This window comes from Mauremys reevesii, linkage group 17, assembly GCF_016161935.1.
Source record: "Mauremys reevesii isolate NIE-2019 linkage group 17, ASM1616193v1, whole genome shotgun sequence".
Lineage (NCBI taxonomy): Eukaryota > Metazoa > Chordata > Testudines > Geoemydidae > Mauremys > Mauremys reevesii.
The window spans coordinates 12,037,675-12,050,429 of NC_052639.1; positions in this window are offsets into that span (position 1 = coordinate 12,037,675).

Sequence of the window (12,755 nt, forward strand, 5' to 3'; positions counted from 1 at the left end):
CGCCACCGGTCGCCTGGAGGTAAACATCAGCCCGTTTCCGCACAGCGCAGCCCACCAGCTACCGCAGCGCCTCAGCGACCGGTCGTGCGGGCGTACCGGTGCCCGCAGCCGGACGCCATGGAACGGAAGTTTCGGCAGTCGCAGCCCACAGGGTGAAAGCAGGGCCTCGGAGTCGTGCCATCGCAGGGCTTTGGGATCGTTTCATTAGCTGCTTCGCCAGCGGAATCTCCCGCACATGATGATGCCGAGAAAAAGAAGATTTAGGAAAGACATACCGTAGAGCAAGTGATAAACATAGTTGACGCAGGCGGAGGTCATTTCTACTTCTGCTATGAGCCTCGGTGTTCTGGGAGAGCTCACTGCTCTTCAAGGTCTCACAGACAGAGGCACTACAGCAAGTGACCTCCCAAGGACACCTAGGGTCACTAGTTTGTTTCGGCATGACCTCCATCTCCCTAAGTGTCCCCAGCCCCACGGACTCCCCTGGTCTGAACATGTGCTCCCCAAATCTCTTTCTCGGCATCACTGTGGCAGAGTCCACTGGCTAACGACATTGTCCAGAGCAGTAATGAAATGATCCAAAGCCCTTGCTTGGCCACGTTACCTATGCCCCTCCCCTCCCCAGGGCCCTGCTCACCCCTGTGGGCTGCGGCTGCAGGGGGCCTCTCGCTCGCCTGCGGGCGTCCCACAGAGCCTGGCGCCGCGCCTGCTGCAGTGCCCGGGGGAATTTCCGCTGAGGTTATGGTGAGGCGCCCAGCTGGTGGCTGTGGTGTGCCAGAGTGGGGCTGATGTTCCCTCCAGTAGGGCGGTGGTGGCGAGTGTGCCCCACTCTAGGGCCTCTAGGGCTGCTGTCTCCCCGCCTTCGCCCATCCCAGCGTGGTCTGGGTGTTTTATGATCACGGTGAGTTTCCGCTGCTGCCCTCGCCCCGCGGGAGGCCCTGCCCCCTGGCCCTGCAAGGTCGGGATCGGGTGCCCTCCCTTCACCTCCTGCAGACTTCGTGCTGGTGTGGGAGGAGAAGGTGCGGCCCCAAGAAGAGGAGGGGGGAAGCTGGCGCTCATGAGGCCAGAGGCGACCGCCACGGGCACCACGAAAGCACTGGAGGAGGAAGTCTTCAACAACCTGAGAAATGCCGGGCTGCTGATGGAGAAGGTGAGAGGAGAGACTTATACCGTGGGCCCCGGCATGTGCCTCCCTCCTCCGGTCCCGGCCGGATCCCTCCTGGGCCCCGGCCCCTGCTGTGTTCCTCCCCGCCCCCAGGTCCTTCCATGTCCCTCCCCCACCCCTCAGGGTCCCCGCCGCCGGGCTGCCAAACTTTCTAATCACACAAAACCCAGCATCCCGGCCCCCTCCTCCGAGGCTCCACCCATGCCCCGCCCTCTTCTCCGAGGCCCCCGCCCTCATTTTTCATCCCTCCATCGGGTTGGCTCTCCCACCTCATTTCACTTTAACTGGCTGGGGATTAGGTACGGGGGTTGGGGATGCAGGTGTTTGGGGTGGTCTGGGGATGAAGTTTGGGGTGCAGGAGGGGCCTGGGCTGGGGTAGGGGTAGAGTGAGGGCTGTGGGAGGGAGTTTGGCAAGAGGGGCTGCGTGGGGCTCCACTGGTTCCAGCCACCGGGAGCTGGTGGGGAGCCGGTGACAGGGTCAGGCAGCGCAGGAGCCTCCTCGGGCCGCCCATGTGCCCAGGGGAGCTGCAGGGACCTTGGGGCTGAATTTGGGCAGGCAGGAGCCTGCCTCTAGCCCCGGCCTCTGCCAGCTGACCGAGTCACCAGGTCCTTTGTGACGGGCGCCGCTGGCAACCTGGGTTGGTCCCTGCCATGTCCTCCACCTCCAGGCCCCAGGCCCCTGTGACGATGCGGTTCCTGGCGGGACCCAACTGCGAGTGCCAATTCAGGACCAATTGCTCAAACAGGGCAGTTACAGCCCAAGGCTGGGGGTTTCCACCTCTAAGTAAAACCAAACTGTTGCAGACAGAGAGGACTTCGGTCTCACCCCACTGGCTAACCACAAGCAAGTCACACAAGGAATTTTTAGACACTCCAGTCTCCCAGTATCACCACCAGTGCATTCGTCCTGGGGATGAATGGTTATGAAAACCAACACCCCAATAAAAGAAAATGGTTCCCTGATCCCAAAGGACTGCCCCAGACCCAGGTCAATATACACACTGTGATCTTACCCACAAATCACGCTGTTGCCAATCCTTTAGAATCTAAAATCTAAGGGTTTATTCATAAAGGAACATGTAGAGCTGAGAGCTAGGAACTGGTTACATGGAATCAATCATGGTTACAGTGATGGCAAAGTTCTCGGTTCAGGCTTTCTGTAGCAGTGATGGAATAAACTGCAGGTTTAAATCAAGTCTCTGCAGAACATCCCCTGCTGGACCAGGCCATCAGTCCTTGTGAGAGAGCTTCAGCAAGGTAAAGGCTAAAGTCCCCTCCAGAGGTCAGAAGAGCTACAGGATTGAAGACCAGATAGTGGGAGATGAGGCATCAGCCTTTTAGGTAGGCTTTACAGCAAAAATGGAGTCTGAGTCACCTGGGCAAGTCCCTTTCGCATACTTTGCTGAGCATGCCATCACAAGGCGTGTCTGCCTCCCTCTCCATGGGTCAGTTGTGGAGCTGATGGTCCTTACTGGGCCCCTTGGCAGGCTAGGTGGGCACACCACCAGAAACACAGCACAAATTTAAATACAGACAGCACAGAGCCAATACTCATAATCTCAACTACAAAATGACACATGCACCCAGACACCATAATCATAACCAGCCACCCATAGCCTGGTCTTTAGACACCTTTATAAGATCCTTTACATAAAGATTTGGTGTCACTTACAGGACCTTTGCTGCAACTATGTTCTTATGTATGGTCCCAGACTCATATCAGTAACGTCACACCCCGCCATGGCCCCTCCTCTCCAGGCCTGATCCCCCCAGTCACTCCCCTCCGGAGCCCCAGCCCCACCCCATCCTCTCTCCCACTGGGTTCAGGCCCTGCTGCATCCCCTCCCAAGCCTCCTGGGCCATGTCCCCTTCCCAAGGCCCTGGCTCCCCCACCACATCCCCGGCTCCAGCCAGGCCTGGCTGTGGCTGGGATTGGGGTGACGAGCATTGGGAGACTCTCGAGGCCTTGCTGGTCCCAGGATGCAGCAGTCGGAGAGAAGGCGGTTGTCCCCTCGCGCCTGACCCCAGGGCCGTGTCCCATCCCCGGCCCCACAGACCTCTGGCCTGGAGCCCTGGACGAGGCACATGGCAGCCTTGCCCCTGGGGCCTCCCAGCCCAGCCCTCCCGCTTCCCGCAGGAGGGATGCTGAGCCAGCCGGAAACCATCCACTACCTGAAGCTGAGCGACCTCGTGGGACGTGCTATGTGTTCTACGCCGAGGAGCTGTGCCTGCAGCGCCCCGGTGAGGTCAGTGCACCCAAAGGCCTCCCAACCAGCCCCCATTGCCCTCTCTGCTAGCCCAGTCCTGGGCCCCCTGCATCTCCTGCCAGCCCCCCCTCAACCCCGACCCGCAGCCCTCTCTACCCCAGCCCTGGGCTCCCACCCAGCCTCCCTGCCATCGCCCGACCCGCAGCCCCGTTAGCCCAGCCCTGGGCCCCACCCAGCTCTGCCAGCGCCCTCAACCCTGACCCGCAGCTCCCTCCTACCCCAGCCCTGGGCTCCCACCCAGCTCTGCCAGCCCCCTCAACCCCGACCAAGAACCCCTGCTAGCCCAGCCCTGGGCTCCTCACCAGCTCTGCCAGCGCCCCGACCGCAGCCTCTCAGCCCAGCCCTGCCTCAGCCTCTGCCACGCGCTCAACCCCGACTCCGCAGCCCCTCCTACCCCAGCCCTGGGCTCCCCACCCAGCTCTGCCAGCTGGCCTCAACCCCGAATTCGCAGTCTCTCCTACTCCCAGTCTCTGGGCTCCCCAGCTCTGCTAGCTCAACACCCGTTCGCAGCCCCCTGCTAGCCCAGCCCTGGGCTCCCCACCCAGCTCTGACAGCGACCGACCCGCACGGCCCCTGCTAGCTCCCAGCCCTGGGCTCCCCAGCTCTGCCAGGCGCTCCCGACCCCGCATGGCCCCCTGGCTAGCCTCACAGCAGCTCCTGGGCCCCAGCTCTGCCAGTGCCCCTCAACCCCACTCCGGCGAGTCTCTCCCCACCTCCACCCCTGCAGCCCTGGGCTCCCCTCACCAGCTCTGCCAGCGCCCCCTCAACCCCGACTCCGCATGGCCCCCACTACCCCAGCCCTGGGCTCCCACCCAGCTCTGCCAGTGCCCTCAACCCCGACCTGCAGCCCCCTTGCTTGGCCACCAGCCCTGGGCCCCCAGCTCTGCAGTGCCCCGACCATGCAGCCCCCACTCTACCCCAGCCCTGGGCTCCCACCCAGCTCTGCCAGCTCCCTCAACTCCGACCCGCGGCCCCTGCTAGCCCAGCCCTGGGCTCCCCACCTCCAGCTCTGCCAGCGCCCCTCAACCCACGACCCGCAGCTCCCACCTACCCCAGCCCCTGGGCTCCCAGCTCTGCCAGTGCCCCGACCCTGCAGCCCCCTGCTAGCCCAGCCTGCCTCAGCCTCTGCTAGCGCCCCTCAACCCCGCACCGCAGCTCCCTCCTCCTACCCCAGCCCTGGGCTCCCACCCAGCTCCTGACAGCGCCCCTCAACCTGACCTGCAGCCCTCCCACCCCAGCCCTGGGCTCCCACCCAGCTCTGACAGCGCCCTCAACCCAACCTGCAGCTCCCTCCTACCCCAGCCCTGGGCTCCCACCAGCTCTGCCAGCCCTCAACCCCGACCGCAGCTCCTCCTCCTCCTACCCTGTGCCCTGGGCGGCCCCAGCTCTGCCAGCTCCCTCAACCCCGACCCAGCCCCCTGCTAGCCCAACCCCTGGGCTCCCACCCAGCTCTGCCAGCTCCTCAACCCCCGACCGCGAGTCTCCTGCTAGCCCAGCCCTGGGCTCCCACCCAGCTCTGACAGCCGCCTCAACCCCGACCCGCAGCCCTCCCACCCCAGCCCTGGGCCCCACCCAGCTCTGGACAGCGCCCGACCGCAGCCCCGCTAGCTCAGCCCCGCCCCCAGCTCTGCTAGCCCCGTGTGCAGGAAGCAGTGGGGACTGGCCCCGCCTCCGCTCGCAGGTGACTGTCGGTCTGGGAGGTTCCTGGCCACCTTTGGCCTGACGCTGTCTGTGCCGACCGCAGGCCCAGCCTAACCCGACTGAACAGCTCCGCGAGGTCCTGAGGTGAGACTTGCATCCCCAACCCGCCTCTCTGCACCAGCATCGCCCCAACACAAGCCCAAGGATTCATTACACCTGCGCCTCCGCGCAGGTCCAAGCTGACAAGTGAGTCTCGGGACCTCAGTTAGGTCCATCTGGGGCTAGGAGGCCAGAGCTGCATTGGGAGACCAGGAGCCCCATCTGGGCCCTCCAGTCTCCAGCCAGCTCCAAACTGAAACTCCTCCAGCTTCACTCAGCCTCCCCGGCCTCCTCCCAGCCTTTTTGTGTCCTTTGTCCAGTTTCCTACAGAGGTGTCACCTGGCTGACCTCCAGCCCCTTCCTGGGGTCTCATGTTCCGTGGCTCAGTGTCCTCTCAAGGCAAAAGTCTCCCATCCCCAATGCAGCCAAACCCCAGCACAACTCCCTGCAGCCTTCCCAGGCCAGCACTCCCACTCAGTATCTCACAGAGCACAGCCAGAACATCCCCACTCTCGTCACAGCTCCCTCCTTGCCTCCTTCCCTGGCCCTGACTGGCTGTTTGATTATCCCCAGGTTCCTGGGCAGCGACCCCGGGACTCTACTTCAGCAACACGCAGAGACATCGTGATCGTGAGTAGGGCGGAGGAGCATAGGACCTCAGGGCCTGCCCCACTCCCAGCCCTTGCCCCTCGCCTTGGTGGTCCGTAATGAACCTGCTGCCCTAGAGGCAGCTCCACGGCCCATCACATGGGCAGCCAGATCGAAATCCCCTGGCTCTAATGGCTGATTTAACCCCACCCAGACCCAACCCTGCCCCCAGCTCTGTGTAGAAAACCCCAACCCAGAATCATCCTCATGGCTTCTCGGGGCCCCAGCCTGTGCTCTAGCCCCGTAGGCCCTACAGCTGGTGGGAAACACTAGAACCAGTGACGTGTTTGAATCAATCTCAGGCTCCAGGGCACGGGCTGATTGCCTGGGGAAGGGTCAGGAAGGCTCCTCTGCCCTGCACCCCAGCATGAGCCAAGGAATGTGGGGGCATCAGAGCCGTGGGCAGCTCTCGCCCTGGGGCTGGGCCAGAAAGGCCTTGGTGGGAAGGCCCATTAGCATCCCAAGGCTCTGCAAGGTCCAGGTGTGAGCTCCAGCCGCGCCCAGCGGGACTTGCTGGGTTCCTGCCTGCAGGAGCCCTGCGAGGGTGGGATTTTGCTGACGGCGCCAGGCTCTCGGGCGTTGGCAGGTCTATGAGATCCTGCCTGCACCATCTACGGAAGCGAAACGCAGCCGAGATCGGGATCAACTGGCTGCTGAACGAGCGGGTACGGCGCCGCTCTTCCGCTGCACGAGTGTAGGGGCCGCCGGGTGGGCTGTCCTCCGGAGCTGGGATGGGGGCCTGGGAGAGACGTCCTTCCGGAAGTGCTGGGATGGGGGCCTGGAGAGAGACGCTCCTCCGGAGCTGGGGGATGGGGCCTGGGAGAGACGTCCTTCTGGAGCTGGGATGGGGGGCCTGGGAGAGAGACGCCCTCCGGAGCTCGGATGGGGCGGGACAGACGTCCTCCGGGAGCTGGGATGGGGGGCCTGGGAGAGAGACGCCCTTCTGGAGCTGGGATGGGGGCCTGGGAGAGGAGATGTCTTCTCCGGAGCTGGGATGAAGGGACACAGACGCCCCTCCGGAGCTGGGATGTGGGGACCGGGGCAGCTGCTGGCTCTGCAGGGTCCTGGCTGCCATCACTGCGGCCATTCAGCCGGCACTCAGGCGGGGGTCCCGGCAGCCAGTTGGCAGCTCCTGCTCCCTGGGCACTGCAGAGACCCTGCCCCATCCGCAGTCGCCCCTGGCTGTGTGCAGGTGGCCGAATCTCGCCCCTCTCTCTGTTGCTTGAACCCAGGGGCCTCCCTTCGAGACGACTGGAGTCTGAGGTCCCCTGATGAAGCCCTGAAACCCTCGCCAAGTCCCCTCTACCGCTTCTGGGCCCAGTGGTTGCTGCTGGTACCGGTACCAGCCGCTGGATCACATCCGCCAGTACTTCGGGAGAAGATTGCCATCTACTTCGCCTGGCTGGGTGAGTAGCCCACCTCCTCCTCCCCTCTGTCCGCTCTGCCCCCTTGCCCCCAGCGCCCCCTGCAGCGTCCCAGCCAGGTTGGGGCTGGGATGGGGATCAGCCGGGGATGAACGGAGCCTGCTGGACACACAGAGCCCCAGGGCTTCTCTGCCCCCCAGCCAGGCCTCACCCAGCCTTGTGCTGCCCGTGGAAGGTGGCGCTGCCCAGGGCTCTCTGCAGTCCGGCCGGCAGAGGCAGATTCCCGGCACCCTGACTGGTACAGAAAGGGCCAGGGGCAGGACCGTGTGGGCAGGTCTCCTGGTTCTTTTCCCTTGGTGCTGCTGCCATGCCAGCAGTGCCATGTGGTTGAAACGTGCCCCCTGCTTCACACAGGGGCGGCGGGCGTGGGTGGAAGAGGGGAGCGAGTGTGCCATGCAGAGCTGGGTAAGTGCTCTAGTCCGCCCCCAGCCTGCCAGGTGGGCGGACTGTCCACATTTTACAGCTGAGGAAACTGAGGCACGGACGGGGGAGGGACTTTCCCCAAGCCACACAGGGCATCAGCCCTGGGGGTGAAACTCAGGAGTCTTGGTGCCCCACCCTTGATGGAGGAGGAGGGGCCCCCTGTCCGGTGTCGCCTCCTCCGGGCTGGTCTCACGTGCCCGCCCCTCTGCAGGCTTCTGCACGGCCTGGCTGCTCCTCGCCGCGGCCGTGGGCACCGTGGTCTTCTCGCAGGCCTGGCTGCTATAAACTAACACGCTCGCGTGAGTCTGTGGGCTGCTGGGAGTGCAGGAGGGGTGAGGAGGACCCTGCCATCCTACCCTGCCCTCCCCTGCCCCCGACATCCAGCCCCTCAGACACAGGAATTCTCGCAGGCTGCCGCCAGCCACGTTACTAGTGCGGCCTGGGTGCCGGCTCTCTCGACATGGGCGGGGGCGGGGCGCCTATAGGGGTGGGGGTGCTATAGCTACCTCCAGCAGCTCCCATCACTCCGCCTCCCAGGCCTAGCAAAGCCCCCGGGTCACAGCTGTCAGGAAGAAAGGAGGAGACACAAGGAGGCTTTGATATGTGGTGATTTGCTGAGGAGAGCGGTGGCGCTCGTGATAACTGCCGGGCAAGGCACCGCTTGCAGCCTCTGGAGAGAGCTGTGCGCCAACGCTGGCTGACCACCAGCCTGCTTTTCTGGGCAATGGCACAGGTGGTTATGGGGGCTGCACAGCCTGAAATAGCCCGGGCAGCAGGGAGAGACGCAGGTTTCCACCCAAGAGAGGGGACAGCTGGAGGAGGAGAAGGGGGTGGGGGCCCTTGGTGGGCCATTGAGGGAATACAGGTTCAGGTGCCATGAATGGTGCCACCTGCCAACCCAGTGCCATCGCTGGGGAGTCGGTGCATCGCTGCACTCTGGCTCTGCTCATGTCCAGACTGGCACCAGTTAGTGGCTGAGACCTGAAGAGAGAGTCTCCCTTAAACCTCTGGTCTGTGCCTGTGCTTTGGGGGCAGGTATGGCCCTGTTCCTGCAGGGGAGGTGTGTATCCAGCCACAGCCCCCTCTGGCCTCGGGGGAGGAGAGGAAGGATCCTCGACACGCACGCCCGCACCCATGCTGGCTAGGCTGGGCAGAGCCAACCCTGCTGCCTAAGGGGCCTGCCTGATGCAGCAGAAATCCCCACCTCTGGGGTTTTCTGCACAGACGCCCCACAAAGCCATGCCTGGAGCTCCTCTGCTCAGAGCTGTGCTGAGGGGAGGGGGCGGAGCCTGGATCAGCCGGGGAGCCCCGGCTACTCCAGTCCCAGCATCTCCCAGCAGGAGGCGCCGTAGGAAATGGCACAGTGGTGCCAGCCCCAGGAGCTAGCGCCAGCCTGTCCCAACCCAGGTGGGTAAGGCGTAGGGCAGCAGTTCAAGGAGAGCGCCCAGTTACCCCCGCGCCAGCAGGAGGCGCCAGGGAGCAAGGCCAGAGGGAGATGGAGGCGGTGAAGATGGTACGCATGTGCAGGGGAACGGGCTTCTGCGTCTGGTGAAGAGGCCGTGTGGCCCCTCTGTTCTGGTGCCCTGCAGGTCGGGTACCTGTTTGATCACCCCGGACGGCTTTCTTCAGCGCTCTCATGTCCTTCTGGCCGTGACCTTCCTGGAGTACTGAAGAGAAAGCGCCACGCTGGCTCATCACTGGACTGCATGACTTCCAGAGGAGGTGGGTTCTGGTACGACCATCCATCCACTGTGTTGGTTTCTGGCTCAGCTAGCCAGCATGGGTGGGGCTGCAGGTCGGGTTGAGGGGCGCGGTAGAGCTGGGGTGGGGAGCCCAGGCTGGGGTAGGTGGGGGTTGCGGGTCGGGGTTGAGGGGCGTTGGCAGGAGCTGGGTGGGGGAGCCCAGGTTGGGCTGGCAGGGGCTGCGGCCGGTTGAGGAGCTGGCAGAGCTGGGGCGCCAGGCTGGGGCAGGGGAGGGGGTTGCGGGTCGCTGAGGGGAGCGGGCAGAGCTGGGTGGGGAGCCCAGGCTGTGTAGGAGGGGGCTGCGGGTCGGGCTGAGGGGCGCTGCAGAGCTGGGTGGGGGAGCCCAGGCTGGGGTAGGAGGGTGCTGCTGCGGGTCGTTGAGGGGCGCTGCAGATGGGGGGCCCAGGCTGGGCTAGCAGGGGGCTGCGGTCAGCGCTGGCAGAGCTGGGGAGCCCAGGGCTGGGGGTAGGAGGGCCATGGTCGGGGGTTGAGGGGCGCGGGCAGAGCTGGGTGGGGAGCCTAGGCTGGGGGTAGGAGGGGGCTGCGGGTCGGGCAGGAGCCGGGCAGAGATGCGGGGGAGCCCAGGACTGGCCAGTAGAGGGGCTGGGGCCAGGGAGCTGCCCCCGGGTGCAATTGACCTGCACGCCGAGGCACAGCTCTCATGAGAACACCAGCACGCCCCATCGGGGCGCCTGCTTCAGGTAGTGGATGGTTTTCCGCCGCTCAGCATCTCTCCCGCAAAGCAGGAGGGGGCTGAACACCTGAGCCCCCAGGGGGCAGAGCTGCCATGTGCCTGCGTCCAGGGGCTCCAGGCCAGGTCTGTAGGGCAGGGATGTATCACACGCGGCCCTGGGGTCAGGCAGGGGACAGCCGCTCTTCTCTCTCCGATTGCTGCATCCTGGGGCCAGCAAGGCCTCGAGAGTCTCCCCAATGCAATCACACCCTAATCAGCCACAGCTGTGTTTCTGGCTGGAGCCGAGGATGTGGTGGGGGCCAGGCCTTGGGAAGGGGGACATGGCCAGGGCTTGGGAGGGGATGCAGCAGGGCCTGACCCAGGAGAGGGATGGGGTGGGGGCTGGGGCTCGAGGTGACGCTTGGGGGACTCAGGGCCTGAGAGGGAGGGCCATGGCGGGGGTGTGGATGTTACTGATATGGATCTGGGGACCATAGAACATGGTTGCAACCAAGGTCCTGTAGGCACCAAATCTTATGTGTGTTGATCATATATGTGCCCAAGACCAGGCTATGGGTGGCTGGTTGGTGATTATGTGGTGTCTGGGTGCATGTGTCATTTCAGTTGGAAGTGAGTATTGGCTCTGTACTGTCTGTATTTCAAATTTGTGCTGTGTTTCTGCAGTTAGCCCTGCTCTAGCCTGCTTGAGGGCCATTATGACCATCAGCTGCTACTAACTGACCGGCGTGGAGAGGAGGCAGACACGCCTTGTGACTCAGCAAAGTGCAGGACTTGCCCAGGTGACTCCAGACTCCATTTTGCTGTAAAGCCCTAAAAGGCTGATGCCTCATCTCCATCTGGTCTTCTTAATCCTGCTTCTTACCTCTCTGGAGGGACTTTGCTACAAACTGAAGCTCATTAAGGGGACTGATGGCCCATCCCAGCGGGGATGTTCCAGAGACTTGATTTAAACCTGCAGTTTATTCCATCACTGCCAAGCCTGAACTAAGAACTTTGCCATCACTGTATGTGTGTGATTGGATTCTATGTAACTAGTTCCAGCTCAGCTCTACTCTTTTTCCTCATGAATAAACCCTAGATTTTAGATTCTAAAGGATTGGCAACAGCGTGATTTGTGGTGCAAGATCTGATGTATATTGACCTGGGTCTGGGGCTTGGTCCTTTGGGATCGAGGGAACCATTTTCTTTATTAAAGTTGGTTTTCATAACTATCATCCCCAGGACGAGTGGCACTGGTGGTGATACTCGTGGGAGACTGGAGTGCCTGGTGGAATTCCTTGTGTGACTTGTGGTTAGCCAGTGGGTGAGACCAAGTCCTCTCTGTCTGGCTGGTTTGGTTTGCTCTTAGAGGTGAAACCCCAGCCATGGGCTGTGACTGCCCTGTTTGAGCAATTGGTCCTGGAATTGGCACTCTGTAGTTGGGTCCCAAACTGCATCGTCACAGGGGCCTGGGGCCCGAGGTGAGGGACATGGCAGGGACCTTTGGGTTGCCAGGCGAAACGCCTGGTCACAAAGGGACCCCGGTGACCCCGGTCGGCGGCACAACTGCCCGGGCTACAGGCTCCTGCCTGCCCAGAATTCACACGCCCCGAGGTCCCTGGGTGCAGCTCCTAGCACATGGGCGCCAGGAGGCCTCCACGCTGCCCTGACCCTAATGCCGGCCTCTGCAGCTCCCATTGGCTGGGAACTACTGCGATGAACCCCGCAGTCCCCTCACTCCAAACTCCTCCCACAGCCCCTCATTTACCCCCTGCCCCAGCCCAGAGCTCCTCCTGCACCCCAAATCCCTTTGATCCCCAGACCCACCCCAGAGCTCTCATCCTCAACCCTCCCCGCACTCCTAATCCCCAGCCCAGTTAAAGTGAATGAGGGTGAGAGAGCAAGCGATGGAGGGGGATGAAGTGAGTAGGGGCGGGGCCTCGAGAAGGGGCGGGATGCAATGGTGGACAGAAAGTTGGCAACCCGACGCTGCAGGGACCCCAGGTGGGGAGGACATGGAAGGGACCTGGGCGTGGGGAGGGACACAGCAGGGCCCGGGCCCAGGAGGGATGCCGGGACCGGAGGAGGGAGGCCATACCGGGCTCCACGGTATAAGTCTCTCCTCTCACCTTCCATCAGCAGCCCGGCATTTCAGGTTGTTGAGGAACTTCCTCCTCCAGTGCTCGTGGTGCCCGCGTGGCCGGTCGCCCTGGCCTCGTGGGAGCCGCCAGCTTCCCCTCCTCTTCTTCGGGGCCGCACCTTCCTCCCACACCAGCACGAAGTCTGTGGGGCGAGTGAGGGCTGCGGTCCGCCTTGCAGCGGCCAGGGCTGGGAGCCGCAGGGCCGGGAGCAGCAGCGAACCACCGTGATCATAAAACACCCAGACCACGACAGGATGGCGCGCAAGGAGACAGCAGCCCTAGGGCCCTAGGGAGTGGGGCACACGCACCACCGCCCTGCTAGGGAAACATCACCCACTCTGGCACATGCAGCTCCACCAGCTGGGGCGCCACCGCTAGCCTCAGCGAGATTCCCCGGCACTGCATGGGACATGTGGCTCGGGCTCTGCAGCCGGGACGCCCGCAGGCGAACGGAAGCCTCCTGCAGCCGCTAGGCCCACAGGGGTGAGCAGGGCCCTGGGGAGGGAGGAGCTGTTAACGTGGCTAAGCAAGG